Source organism: Ursus arctos, unplaced genomic scaffold (assembly GCF_023065955.2).
Source record: "Ursus arctos isolate Adak ecotype North America unplaced genomic scaffold, UrsArc2.0 scaffold_9, whole genome shotgun sequence".
Taxonomy (NCBI): domain Eukaryota; kingdom Metazoa; phylum Chordata; class Mammalia; order Carnivora; family Ursidae; genus Ursus; species Ursus arctos.
In genome coordinates, this window is record NW_026623111.1 from 32,156,461 (window position 1) to 32,168,825 (window position 12,365).

At 40.2% G+C, this 12,365-nt stretch overlaps 1 protein-coding gene across 3 annotated transcripts in view; it reads right to left on the reverse strand.

Annotated features, from left to right (window-relative positions):
- Positions 1–12,365, reverse strand: part of RBM47 (RNA binding motif protein 47) — a 147,374-nt gene that overhangs the window by 33,439 nt on the left and 101,570 nt on the right. For all 3 annotated transcript variants that reach the window (XM_048212046.2, XM_026508780.4, XM_026508779.4), the window contains one exon: positions 878–1,002. The gene's annotated coding sequence lies outside the window, so the exon portion shown is untranslated. The remainder of the gene's footprint in view (positions 1–877; positions 1,003–12,365) is intronic.

Sequence of the window (12,365 nt, forward strand, 5' to 3'; positions counted from 1 at the left end):
TTCTTTAATGAAAACACTTTTATTACAAAAAAAAAAAAAAGTTAGCTCTCTGAGTCCCTGAATTCAGTAGATTAAGTCCAGAATCCAACCTAGAGGGTAAGAAAATAAGGGACTTGGGGTGGGGGGCAGGCAGGGGAGGGACGTTGTTGGGTAGATCAGTGTCACCCCAGCACCATCTCCCTGACATACAAGGATTTTCTGTCTCTACCTTTTGGAGCTTAGTGAGGGCTGGGGCGGGGGCTGGGGAGGGCCGTCTGTCCAAGGTTCAGCCTCTTCCATGCTCCTCGCACATGTAGGACCATCACCCATATAACACTAATACCATCTATCTGTAGAGAATTACATCCTTGGCATTTACATGGGTTGTAATTCACTGGATTGCCAGGTTTGAAGGGTGTGATGTGACAGTTATTTTTACCTTATACGAAGGTGAGGAAACAAATTTAGAGAATGCCATGAGGATCATACAGGAGAGAACATACAAGTGTCTCTTCTAGCTCGTGCAAAGGACCCTTACTTGTGTCCAACACTTTCAAAAGACCACTCTGATGGAAATACCCTTGACCTCTTTTTTGGGTGAGGTTAAGAGGGAAGTTATGAGCAATACATAATTATTCCTTGTCTCTTAACTCCAAAGATGCTCACACATACAGAGAGAGGTAGTAATTTTTCCTCTTGGGTCACAAAGACGTAAACTGAACAGAGAAATAAGGATTTGTATTGTGGGTTTAAGATGACTTATCATGTCCTATAAACCACCAAGATTGTCACATAAACATACACCAGATACATAAGCAGCAGATATCTTGGTTGACAGGAATGGAAATTTAAAGTTTTCTTTAAGTGAAGAAGAAAAGAACACTGGGAGTGTACTCACCAAAAACCCACTGATTTGGTTTGCCCGGTCCGTTATAGGATGTAGAAGAAGAATATACAGGGAAATTCAGGCAGCTTGCTTGGGATTGTTCAGTTCAATTTTTGGCATGCCCTTTGAGCCAAATCCTGAGGGATGGAAAAAAAAAATGCTATTAATGTTTTCAATTTCAGTATCATTTTCGTAAGTGTGTTAAAAATTGGGGGCCATTTTCTTAAAAAAAAAAAAAAAAAGGACTACCGTTACTCTATCATGTTCTCTACAAACCAAGAAATGCAACCATTTCTTCTTTCCCCTGTTCTTGAAGAAGCAGGGAACAAGGAAGAAGAAACTGTCCAACTTCGTCCATCTTTCGTACTTTTCCTTCTGCCTTCTTTAGAGCATCTGTGACTTTAAGATGAACAACACAAGGTTTAGGAAGAAATAGCCTCTATTTTATGCTTCTAGGCTCTTAAAAAGAAGAGGCTGGTGTCCTTCACAGAGATGATACTATCTAGCTGACAGGCTGCCTCTCCCCATTGAGGGACTTAGGCTACACACACCACCAACAGATCGTTACACTCTTCCCTGACGAACCCAGACAGGGTCTCAGAACCCACTGAAACAAGAGTTGTAGCCATCTACTACCAACTGATTAGAGTCGCCATGAAGGCCACTTCCTATTCTGCCCTAAAATGTGTAGTTAGGCTCTTCTGAGAATGTTCTTTACATGGAGTCCCACAAAAAACAGGATTTCGGATCCTAGGATCATCTTTAAAGTCGCAATACAGAAAACATTCAAATTAAAGACAGTTAAGATGAGACATTAAAATATATACTAAGCACCAAACTTTTACCTTTATTTCACATTTGGAAATATGAAGTTTGCTCCCCTGAAGAAAATTAAAGGAGTTGGATTACCAGCAGTGTTCAAAACGGTTTTTAATTTTTTGTTTTGTATTGTTTCGTTTTTTGTTTTTTGGGTTTTTTGTTTTGTTTTCGTTTTTTTTTGTTTTTTGTTTTTTTAAAGATGTAGCACCCTTTCTTCCATCAAAAATTTATTTGGGTGCAAAACCAGAACTGATACAAGGAAGCTGGCTGAAGTGCAGGCAAGGGAGGCATCCTCATCCATTCCGCTCCCTTGTCCACTGGGGGCAGGTGGGGAGCCTATGGGACCTGTAGGCCTACAGAGGGCACAGTTTGGAACCTGCCAATTAAGTGGCCTCTAAAGCCAGTTACAGTTCCAAATTATTTTGCCTTGAAATATACTGCATATTGCCAAGAGTGACAAAAGCTTTCAATGGGATCCATAACCTTATGGGAATACAAGCAGTAAAACTAAGCCATAAGCTGGTTTTCATCCTTATTGTCAATGATCTATGAAAGAAAGAAAGAGGGGGAAGAAGAAGGGAGAGGAGGAGGAGGAGGAGGGGAGGGGGGAGGGAGAGGAAGGAAGGAAGGAAGGAAGGAAGGAAGGAACAGCTATACCCTCAAATAAATCATAGAGTAATAGCTGTTAAACTGGTTCTGGAAGCATATAATCCTTACCCCAATCTGTGAGGACAACTTCCTAAATGCTGTTATCCTGGATAACACTTAATGATCAACATCACAGTATTTGATAAATTGAAATAAATGCGCAAATTACAAAGTGTGTCCTGTCAAAGTAACAGAATACAATTTAGATTCCTGCCCTGTTCATTTACTAGCTAAGTGAGTCCAGACAAATTTATTTAACTTTTCTGAGTCTTGGGTTCCTTATCTATAAAGTGGAGATTTCATGGAAAACAGAGACCGTATGAGAACAGAGGAAGGACTGCATGGAGAATAAAGAATATAAAGTACCATTCCTGGCACACATTAGCTGTGTAGAATTGTGAGTTTTCTTTCTATAATAACAAAATTTCCCCCTTATTTTTTAAAATAATATCATGGTAAAGGACAGGTAAACTTTATGAATTAAAAGCAAATCATCAACCTATAAATGAAATTATAGGCTTTATACAGTTTTGTGCTATATCTTAATGAATGAAAGAAAGATTATCAATGTGCCTCTCATGGGTATTCAAGTAACAGAAAATTTCTCCCAAATAAAATACTTAGGCTCAACTGTTCATTTCCAGAAAAAAAAAAGAAAAAAAAAAGATTTTCCAGACCGACTCCAAACACAACCCATTTCACTAAAAATTTAATATTCTTTTGCAAAAATCTTCAAGCAAAACCCATATGCCACTTGTGTCCTATGGCTTCACATTCCTCCTGACACGATATTGGGTACCCCAGGGAATCCAGTTTGAAAAGTCCGTCTCTAGTACAATTCCTAGATTTTAGTGTGGAGGGAACTGTCTTACTGAAGGTCACATAATTCTGTATGTTAATAAGATTTGCAGGGCAGTTCCTAGAGGAAAGCAATGGTTTCCAGACATTAATTGGGTTGATCCATTCACTTCAATCCCCTCACCCGCTCCTCATTCTATGAACAGCTATGGTTATTGCTCACTGTATTCTGGAGTCTTTATGAAGCCCTCGTCGGGAAATCTTCCTAGATTCCGGAAGAAGGAAAAGCTATTCTCAGCAGAACACTTGGTTTGTTTTAAGTTTGGGGAATGTGAATCTTAGAGTTGCTTCTCCTGCTTCGACAAATGGTGGGTCTGGGGGCGAATGTTCGCTGGATTTATGACGCCTATGGCACCATCTGCTTACCCAAACCTGATTTTTACCCCTTCTTCTTAATCTTGTCATACCATATGTAGTTTTGAAAGCTGTTCCAAATCTATTTTTGGAATGATAAATACATGAAATAATAAATGTATTTTTCCCAAAAGGACACCCCAGTCTAATATCACTTTCCATGTTCATCTTCTGCTTCTCGACTCCGTCATAAACCTAGGCTAAAAATAACTCTCTCATCCTTTCTGAGGATAAGCCAATTGCCCACACTCAGGATGCTAGTACAGGGCCTAATGCTACCAGGAGACCACCAGGGCAAGAGTCAGATAAGAGTTCAGATAACAGAATCCTTACTCGGCCACCAGCAGTGTTTGACCACGGGGTGTGCCATTTAACTTTCTGGGCCTCAGCATCCTCCCTGGTGTAGGGAAGCTGATATTAACACCTCACGTGAGAGCTGTTATAAGGATAAAGTGAGATACTACATTTGAAAGCATCTTGTAAACTGCTCTCCATCAGCTTCTACCTGGATGATTGCATTATCCCCCCAACTGACTCTCGTTTTATCCACTCTTGCCCACTGCAAACACTAGGTCTCATGGCAGGCCAGGTGATCTTTAAAAACAAAGCAAAGCAAAACAAAACCACAACCACAACCACAATTTGAGCAGGTCTTGACACCCTCCTGCTTAACCTCGACCCTTTCTTACAATATGCCCTTATAATAAAGTCAATATCCTTAGCACAGCCCATAAGGAAGACTTGGGTTCCTCTTCCGACCTCATCGTGCGTCACTTTCCTCCTTACACATGCTGTTTCCAATGCTTCAAACCCTCGCCAAGCCCCCTGCTCAGCCAGCTTGTTCTCATCCTTAATGTCACTTTCAGAAGCCATCTCTGGATCCCCTAAGATACGTTCCCACAACACCATATAATCTCTCCTTGTACTCCTCATAACACTAAATTGAACTATATGAGATTGCCATTTTGAAGGACAAAAACAGTAGAATATCGGCAAATTTATATGGTTTAAGCTTACAGTTGTTACTGGTATAATAATGGTCTTCCCTAGTTGGTTGTGAACTTTACTGGGGCAGAATCTACTCCTATAATCCCAGTGCCCTACAACGAATCCTAGCACATAGTAGGTGCTTAACTGTTTAGTGTGAGATGTTGTCACTACCTTTTTAATGCTAAGTGCATCATTTATATATTGTCACTGGCAGTAAAAACCATGTTTTCAAATGCTACTTCGACCTTCTATAGGAATGAAATGAAGAAATGGAATGAAAAAAACTTATTTTTTAAGATCGTCATGTCTGGCATTTCGGGAAAGCACAGGTTCCTTGTATGTGTAATATACCTCATCAGGGATAGAATTTAGCCCACTGGTGTGGTACCATTTACGGATCTGTGTTTTTTCACTCAAATGCTTCTCACCGAAGGGCAGAATGAAAACAATTCTCAAAGGAAACCAGAAGATTTGCATTTATTTCTTTTTACAGCTTTTGCCACGCGATAGCACATCAGCTGGGGGGGGGGGGATAGCATCTATGAGAGTGCTAGACTTGAAACTGAGGAATTTTAAAATATACTTCCCCATGATATTCAAAAGGAATGCACCCTACCATGTTCCCAGATCACTTCATCCAACTATAGCATGGCTTATGTCCTTTATGAAACGAACAGAGCAAAGACCAAGTCTAAACCAAGGTTGGATGACGTACAGGGTAGGCTACGCTTATGCACAAGCGATGTAACTTAAGAAAATTCATAATGTTAATAACAGCTAACATTCATGGAGTGCTTATAATGCATCAGGTACTGAGCTAAGCATTCTGTGTACGTTGTCTTATTTAATCATTACTGCAACCCCATGAAGCGAATTCTCTGGTAATACTCATCCTGAGACCGCCCGTTGGCTCAGGTCCCTCAGCTGTAAGTGATGAAGCTGGAATTCAAACCCAAGAGGCCTGAGACCAGAATCTGCACTCTTAATTATTCTGCTCCATGGCAGAATCCAGTTGCTTCCAATTGCATCCTAGTCTGGGAGAGCAGAAAATTAAAATTTGCGCTATAATGAAAATGACAAATGACTATATTGCCGCTTTGGAGTCATTTATGAGTCAAACCTGGGAATGGCAAGTCCATGATTTGTCAAAGACAACCGTGTGAGAATTTTTTCAAGAGTTCCAATATTTTCAACCTGGCTTAGAAATAAGGATAGAAGTGTAACTTTTTGGATGACAAGTAGAGAATGTCAGATACTCATAAATATCACGGGCTTAGAAAACCTGGTTATCCAATGTGCTCCCTAGATTCTTGAAAGGCTGTTATGCTTTTGAAAGTGTAACACTTGGGCCCCTGGGTGGCTCTACAGGTTAAGCGTCTGCCTTTGCCTCAGGTCATGATCCCAGGGTCCTGGGATCCAGTGTTTCTCTGCCCCTCCTCACACTTGTTCTCTCAATCTCTCTCTCTCTCTCTCAAATAAATAAATAAAATCTTAAAAAAAGAAAAAGAAAAAGAAAGCATTACACTTTGGAAGGTTTTTGAGAAATCAGAGACTCCATAAAAGGAGTCAAGAGCCTGCCATTTCACTTTCTACCGCTCAGTCAACAATCTCTAATCCGACAGTTCTTTCTTGCTAACATTTTTAAAAATAACCTCTTTCAGTAGCAAAGAAAATGAACATACTAACATTCACACCATAGAAATATGATTTTTAAAAAAATAATCACAAATGACTAATTCTTGACGTAGGATTCATAGGTGGTGGTTACTGCGATGTGACTCCCCACTCCCCTCCGTCTTTCTGCATTGACATTTGACCCTTTTTATAATATGCACCTTGTACCAGTGAAATCTAAGGCACCAGCTAGTTACTCATTAAACTTGGGTGCCAAGGGCTGACTTGTACAAATTACGCTGTTAACTGCCCAGTCTGGCCTGTGTGCAGAAGTGGAAAAAAGCAATCATCATCGCTGGGAAATTCTGTCATATCGGCAGAATTGAACTACAAATTGCAGCAATTCGTGCCTGACCTCTGATCTGCGAAGTTGGTCTAAACCTTTGAACCTCAGTGTGGAATTGAGAAGCAGCACTGACTTGTACCGGAGAAGACGGCGAGCAAGTATTCTCTGCTGTGAATAGTTAACTCTGTGACTGTTGGTCGACTCCCCTGAAGAGTCTACGTCTCATAAAACGGCATTTTAATAAATCTAATAAAAGTGGAGAGTTTCGGGATGAAAATTTATAAATAAATATGTAAAAACGGAAAGAAAGGGGGGAATCTGAGATAACTTGAATTACTGGGCATTTATACTAGTACAGTAAAAAAAAATTCTCCTTACAAGCTGGACATAAAGAGTTTTAATTAAATACTTTAAAAACTTTTGCCAAACGGCGCCATCTCTCATATGTTAAAATTCTAAACAAATATATTATCTAATTCCTATTATAAAATACAAATCCATATTAAGCCATCTCTGGGGGAAAAAAAAACCAACCATGGGAAATCAGTTAGACCATTCCTTGAACCCAAACTTAGCTTCTGATACTTAGCATTAAATGAAGAGGAATGAATAAGTATAATAATATACATTTCTTATGTATACATTTTGTGATAACACTGATCCATCACATTTTATTCATAATGAGGAAGGTTTTTCTTTTGAGAATTAGCTTCAAATGCTATTCAAATTGCTCCATTTCCAGGTAGAAAGCAGAGAATATTGTATTTCTCTGGTTTCTTTAATATTAGAACAAATACTGCATAAAATGCAACTATTCTTTATAATGAAAGTGAAACTTACTTGTAGTCTTTAAAGCATACAATCTACACTTAACTAATTCCACTTCATAAACTTTACTACGGGTTTGAAAAAACGGTGCTACAAGTCTTACACGAGACCTTTTTTCATAGAGGAAATGTCATGACTGCTAAAAATATGTAGCAATTATCATAATGCTAATTATGCTTATTTTTCTTATCTTTCATGATCACATTTCTTAAAATCACAAACCCTCTCTAAAGACTGACTGAAAATGACTTTGGAAACAAAGGTGGACATTACCGATAAATTCCTGCTTCTTACCCCATGGTTAAAGTAGCAGTGATCTGGGAAAAAATTACTCTGTGAAGGCCTGGCTTTTTCAAGTATGCAAAGTGAAGAGCTTCTGGAAGAACTGATTTAAAAAAACAAAAAACAAAAAAAAGTTCATAACTTAAGAATTTTGGTTTTGCTATTGGTAAGGCAAACCGCAGTAATTGAAACTATTACCAAGCTCTAATTTTCCTTTTTGGCCTTCAATTAAAAAAGGGATCCCTTGCTTGTTCAACCTGATCTGAATCACTCTAACCAAACACGACCATCTCGTCCTCTCTTCCAATTAAAACAAATAAGGGTGTCCCCTACCTTTCCAGTCTTGAAATCTGGATGCGACAGGCTAACAGTAACAAAAGCTTTGCTTAAGCAACCTTCGCTCCTGATCTGGGGAACTGCGTAACTCTGTTTTACACAGCACACGTCTCCTCATTGGTCAGCGAGCTTTGGCCATTTAAATGCCTTGGGAGTCATTTGCTAAGGGCACCTGGAATGAGCTGTGAGTGGGTGGCACAGAACGAAGGGAGGTGTTAAAATTGCCAGATACAGACCGCTCAACAGCAGCCTGAAAACTGAATGAACACCTACTGTAACAAATGGGTTCGGGGAAGGCCCAAGAAGACAAAAGCTCCGGCATTTCATAGAGAAAAACATTTAACCGAACTCTTTTACTCAAACGCCACTACTGACTAAAAGTAAACAAACTATCTTTTAAATCCACCTTCCTGGAATAAGACAGGTGCCCGTTAGCTTGTACTGCGTGATGCAGACAAGACACAGAGTAATTGCTACTCCATCCAGGTTGTTGTGAGAATTAAATGAGTGAATACACGTACGTGCTTAGATAAAACCAAAAATTACCCGGGAATTAAACCCTCATTTGATTTTACTTCACTTCCAATCTGGAGCTGGCAAGGGATTTTCCGGTTAAGAAGTGGAGAGAAACAGAAGGGCCACAGAAGAGACGGGAGTGGTAAAACATGATTCATGGTAATGAAGACAGTTCGTACAGAACAACGGACCAGAAAGACCGGAAGCACCCAGGCAGAGTAAATATGCTCCTTTTCAAGAAGTTCAGAGGTGGAACCTCATTGTAAGTCTCTCCTTGGAAGCTGGGTTTGTAAGTTCTGGCCGTTGGGAGATCAGGGGAACCGGGAACAGAATAGGAAGGGGAGCGGCGGGGAGGGTGTCCTGAAAGTGAGGTGACATCTGGGACCCAAAGTGTCCTGAACAAGGATGAAAATAAGCTCCACAGCATATACAGAGAGAAACAAATCTGTGATTTCAAAGTTGTGGGTTCCAGTTTTCCCTTAGTGGTTATTCTGTAATTGTCAATCTCACTAAATTCCAGAACACCTTAGCGATTTGAAGTCGCCAGGACAGGAAGTAAGAAGTCCAGAGTGACAAGAAAGTTCTAAACCCAGGTAACTGGCCATTTACCTACCTTTGGGAGAAAAAAAAAATAGAAACAGCATTATTACTCCTAAATAAAATAATCTAAAACTATCAATAGAGACTAGAAAACACTAGCAGGTTAGTAAAGGGCCCAAATCCAGAACAAGTCTAAGATTATCATCAGGTTAAATATTATGTGAAACTAAATTGATAGGTTCTGAATGGAGAAGAATTGAAGCAATCTTTATACAACACTAAGGCAGTGTTTCCAAAAAACTGATTTTAGACCAAATTCCTCTTGACTACAAATGGGACCCAGGAAATCTGTCTTTTATATGAACAACTGAATATTTCATACAAGAATTTTTACAAATTCTGGGTGTGTGGCATGCTTTAAGCGTTAGAAAGAGAATATTTTTGGTGTGTGAGTGGGTGTGTGTGTGCCTGTGTGTATGCACGGACGCTAGTATGCGTTCTTATACCGAACATTATCAAAGAGGCAAAGACTCAGGAGACAAACCACCTCAAGAAGATACATTTTAGAAGTAAGGTGGTAAGGATGGGGCAGCTTTTCACTGAATACCTGAAAACCCGAATCACAATTACAGCCTGCACTAAACAAACAAAACAGCAATATTTTCCTGCTTTTGCGTTGAACAAAGTTAATTTTAAAAATACAGGCAAACATGCACACAGATATTTATGGTCTTTGTAAAAACAATGCATACTAGTTATAACACATTGAAACAATATAGAAAAGTACACAGAAAAAGTAAAAGCCATCCTTCTCCCATTGCCACTGGCATGGACTGCTACTACGGAGCCCTCAATGGAGGCAAATGTGTAAAACTGTAGGTTAAGGCCATCATGGTAGACATATCGTGCTACCTTCGCTGTGTTAACTTCTGATACGTCGGGCTTGCAACAAGCTGAAGTCATCCCAGGAGGAGTGATCTTTGTCTCAACAAAACACCTTTGTTTTCAGAGTGGAGTGACAGCAGGCAGATCTGAGGTCCGAGACTGGAGAGAAGAGGGGAAAAGGACACAAGCCAAATAGACACTTGAGACAAAGACGAGCTCTAAGGTAATTTGGAAAAAGGAACAAGAAACAAGGTCGCAGACAGGTCTTGGGAGAGCAAGAAGTGGAGTACAGGTAAAGACGTGATGTGAAGCCAGGAAACTATTATGTGGGGCTATTGTTTTAAATATAGGAAATACTTACTAAGGTCATTTTTACATGCCACTAGAGAGCATTATATTTTATTTTAATTTAGCTAAAGACTAAGATAGGGGCGCCTGGGTGGCTCAGTCGATTAAGCGTCTGCCTTCAGCTTGGGTCATGATCCCAGGGTCCTGGGATTGAGCCCTGTGTGAGCAGGGAGTCTGCTTCACCCTCTGTCTGCCACTCCCATGCTCATGCTCTCTCAAATAAATAAATAAAATCTTTAATTAAAAAAAATTTCTAAATAAAGGCTAAGATTTAGCCAAAGATCAAGTGAATGTGTATTTGCTTTGTATAACACAGTAGTATATAGTTTTCCAGAAGTAGATTTTACACTACTTAGAGTTACACCATTTAGAATTTCAAAATCTTTGCTGTATTAACACATGACTAAGGCAGAAGAAGACAGTGTTCACATGCACACGCACACATTAAAGTACTAGCTTCCACGAGAAAAGGTATCAACCAGTGGCACGGAAGCCGTATCACTGTGTTGGTGTCAGCAATAATAACGGGCTGTGAAGCTAAGGAACCAGCACTGGAAAAGCGAGCTCAGAGAGGTAAGGGCATGCCTGTGTATATACGAGAGCCGTTCTAAAGAACGGATGCGACACACAGAACTCCCTCTAAGGACAGCAATATGATAGCAAGGATTCACTCCTTCAAGACAGCTTTTGGTTTCACACACACACACAACATACACATGGGCTCGGTCTCAGTTGGGCATTGTTAAAATCCCTTTACCTGCCCTCTCCTACCACCGCCGTGGATCAAAAAGTCTTCTGCTTTTATAGACCAGTATCCACAAACGTGTATGATCAAAAGCACCATAGGGTTCCCTTTTGGTTAGTTTGCCAAATAGCCTGTTGTGATACCAACAGGAAGAATTAAATAGTGGATATTGCCATGTTGGGGATAAAGAGCTTATCTTATGTAGACATTAGGAAAGGCCTTTAAAGGTATGGTATCCTCTCAGTACAATTGCTTTAAAGAGTAAAATGATAATAGTAACCTACGTACATATTTCAGTCACTCAATATTTATCAAGTACCTTCTAAGTGTCAGGCACTGTTCTAGGTTACTAAGGCTTTAGCGGTGAACAAAACAGACAAAAATCCTTGCCCTGAGCCTTCGAGTCCTACGGGGCAAAAGACATTTAATAAGTAAGTCAGTAAAATATACAGTATGTTAGACTGTGAAAGAGCTAAGGAGAAAAAACAGGAGGGAAGGAGCCCGGGAGTGTGTGGTGGGGGAGGGGGGCAGTGTCCCGCCTGGTCTCTAACTTACAAGTATATTTACTATTAATTATTTTAAAAATTTAAGCATGTGACTCCATTAGTGTTCTAGTGGGATACGCTTTTAATCTAAGCATATAGCTAAACTCCTTTAAATCATATGTCAAGTAGTTCCTGTTTACATAGTAGTAGCTATTTAATGTGGACACAGGCAAGGCAGCAGACATCTTAAATGCAGTGCTTAGGTGCCAGGTGCACGGTGCTGTGGAAAGAAATCCGAGAGGGAACGCCATGTATTCGCAGGATTGTTTTGAAGTAAAACTAATTCTGCACTACTTTCTCGGCTTACCAAGAACTTCCAAGGATTTAAATAGACCAGGCTGGGCTGCTCAGAGATCACACACCCTCGCTCTGGCTCATTCCCACCCCCTGACTGTGGACATGCTTGACTGAGTCCCTGTCCCTTAGAAATGTTCACCATGACAGAGACACCACTCAGAGAGAGGAAGATGACAGAAGATCGGGACTACTCACTTTTCTTCAGAGTCGAGGGTTCCAGCATCCACTACTGATTTGGGGGCATCTGTGAGCCTTGTCACATCATACATGACTATGTCTATCACAGAGCCTCTCTGTGACTTCTTACGCAACTCGAAGGAGAGATTAGCCAATTAAATCAAATCACCCCACCCCATATCCAACCAACTCCTTCCCTCCGAAGCTTTACTCAAGCAAGGACATTGCATTTGTTACTTTTAATTTTAAATATGTCACAAAAGCACAGCCCCTCTTGCATTCTCTACTTTCCTGAATAGGCAGTCAGGGAAGAGCCCAGAGGCTTCAAGCACCTGTGTTTATTACAGGCAAGAGGACATCTGGTGAGGCAGC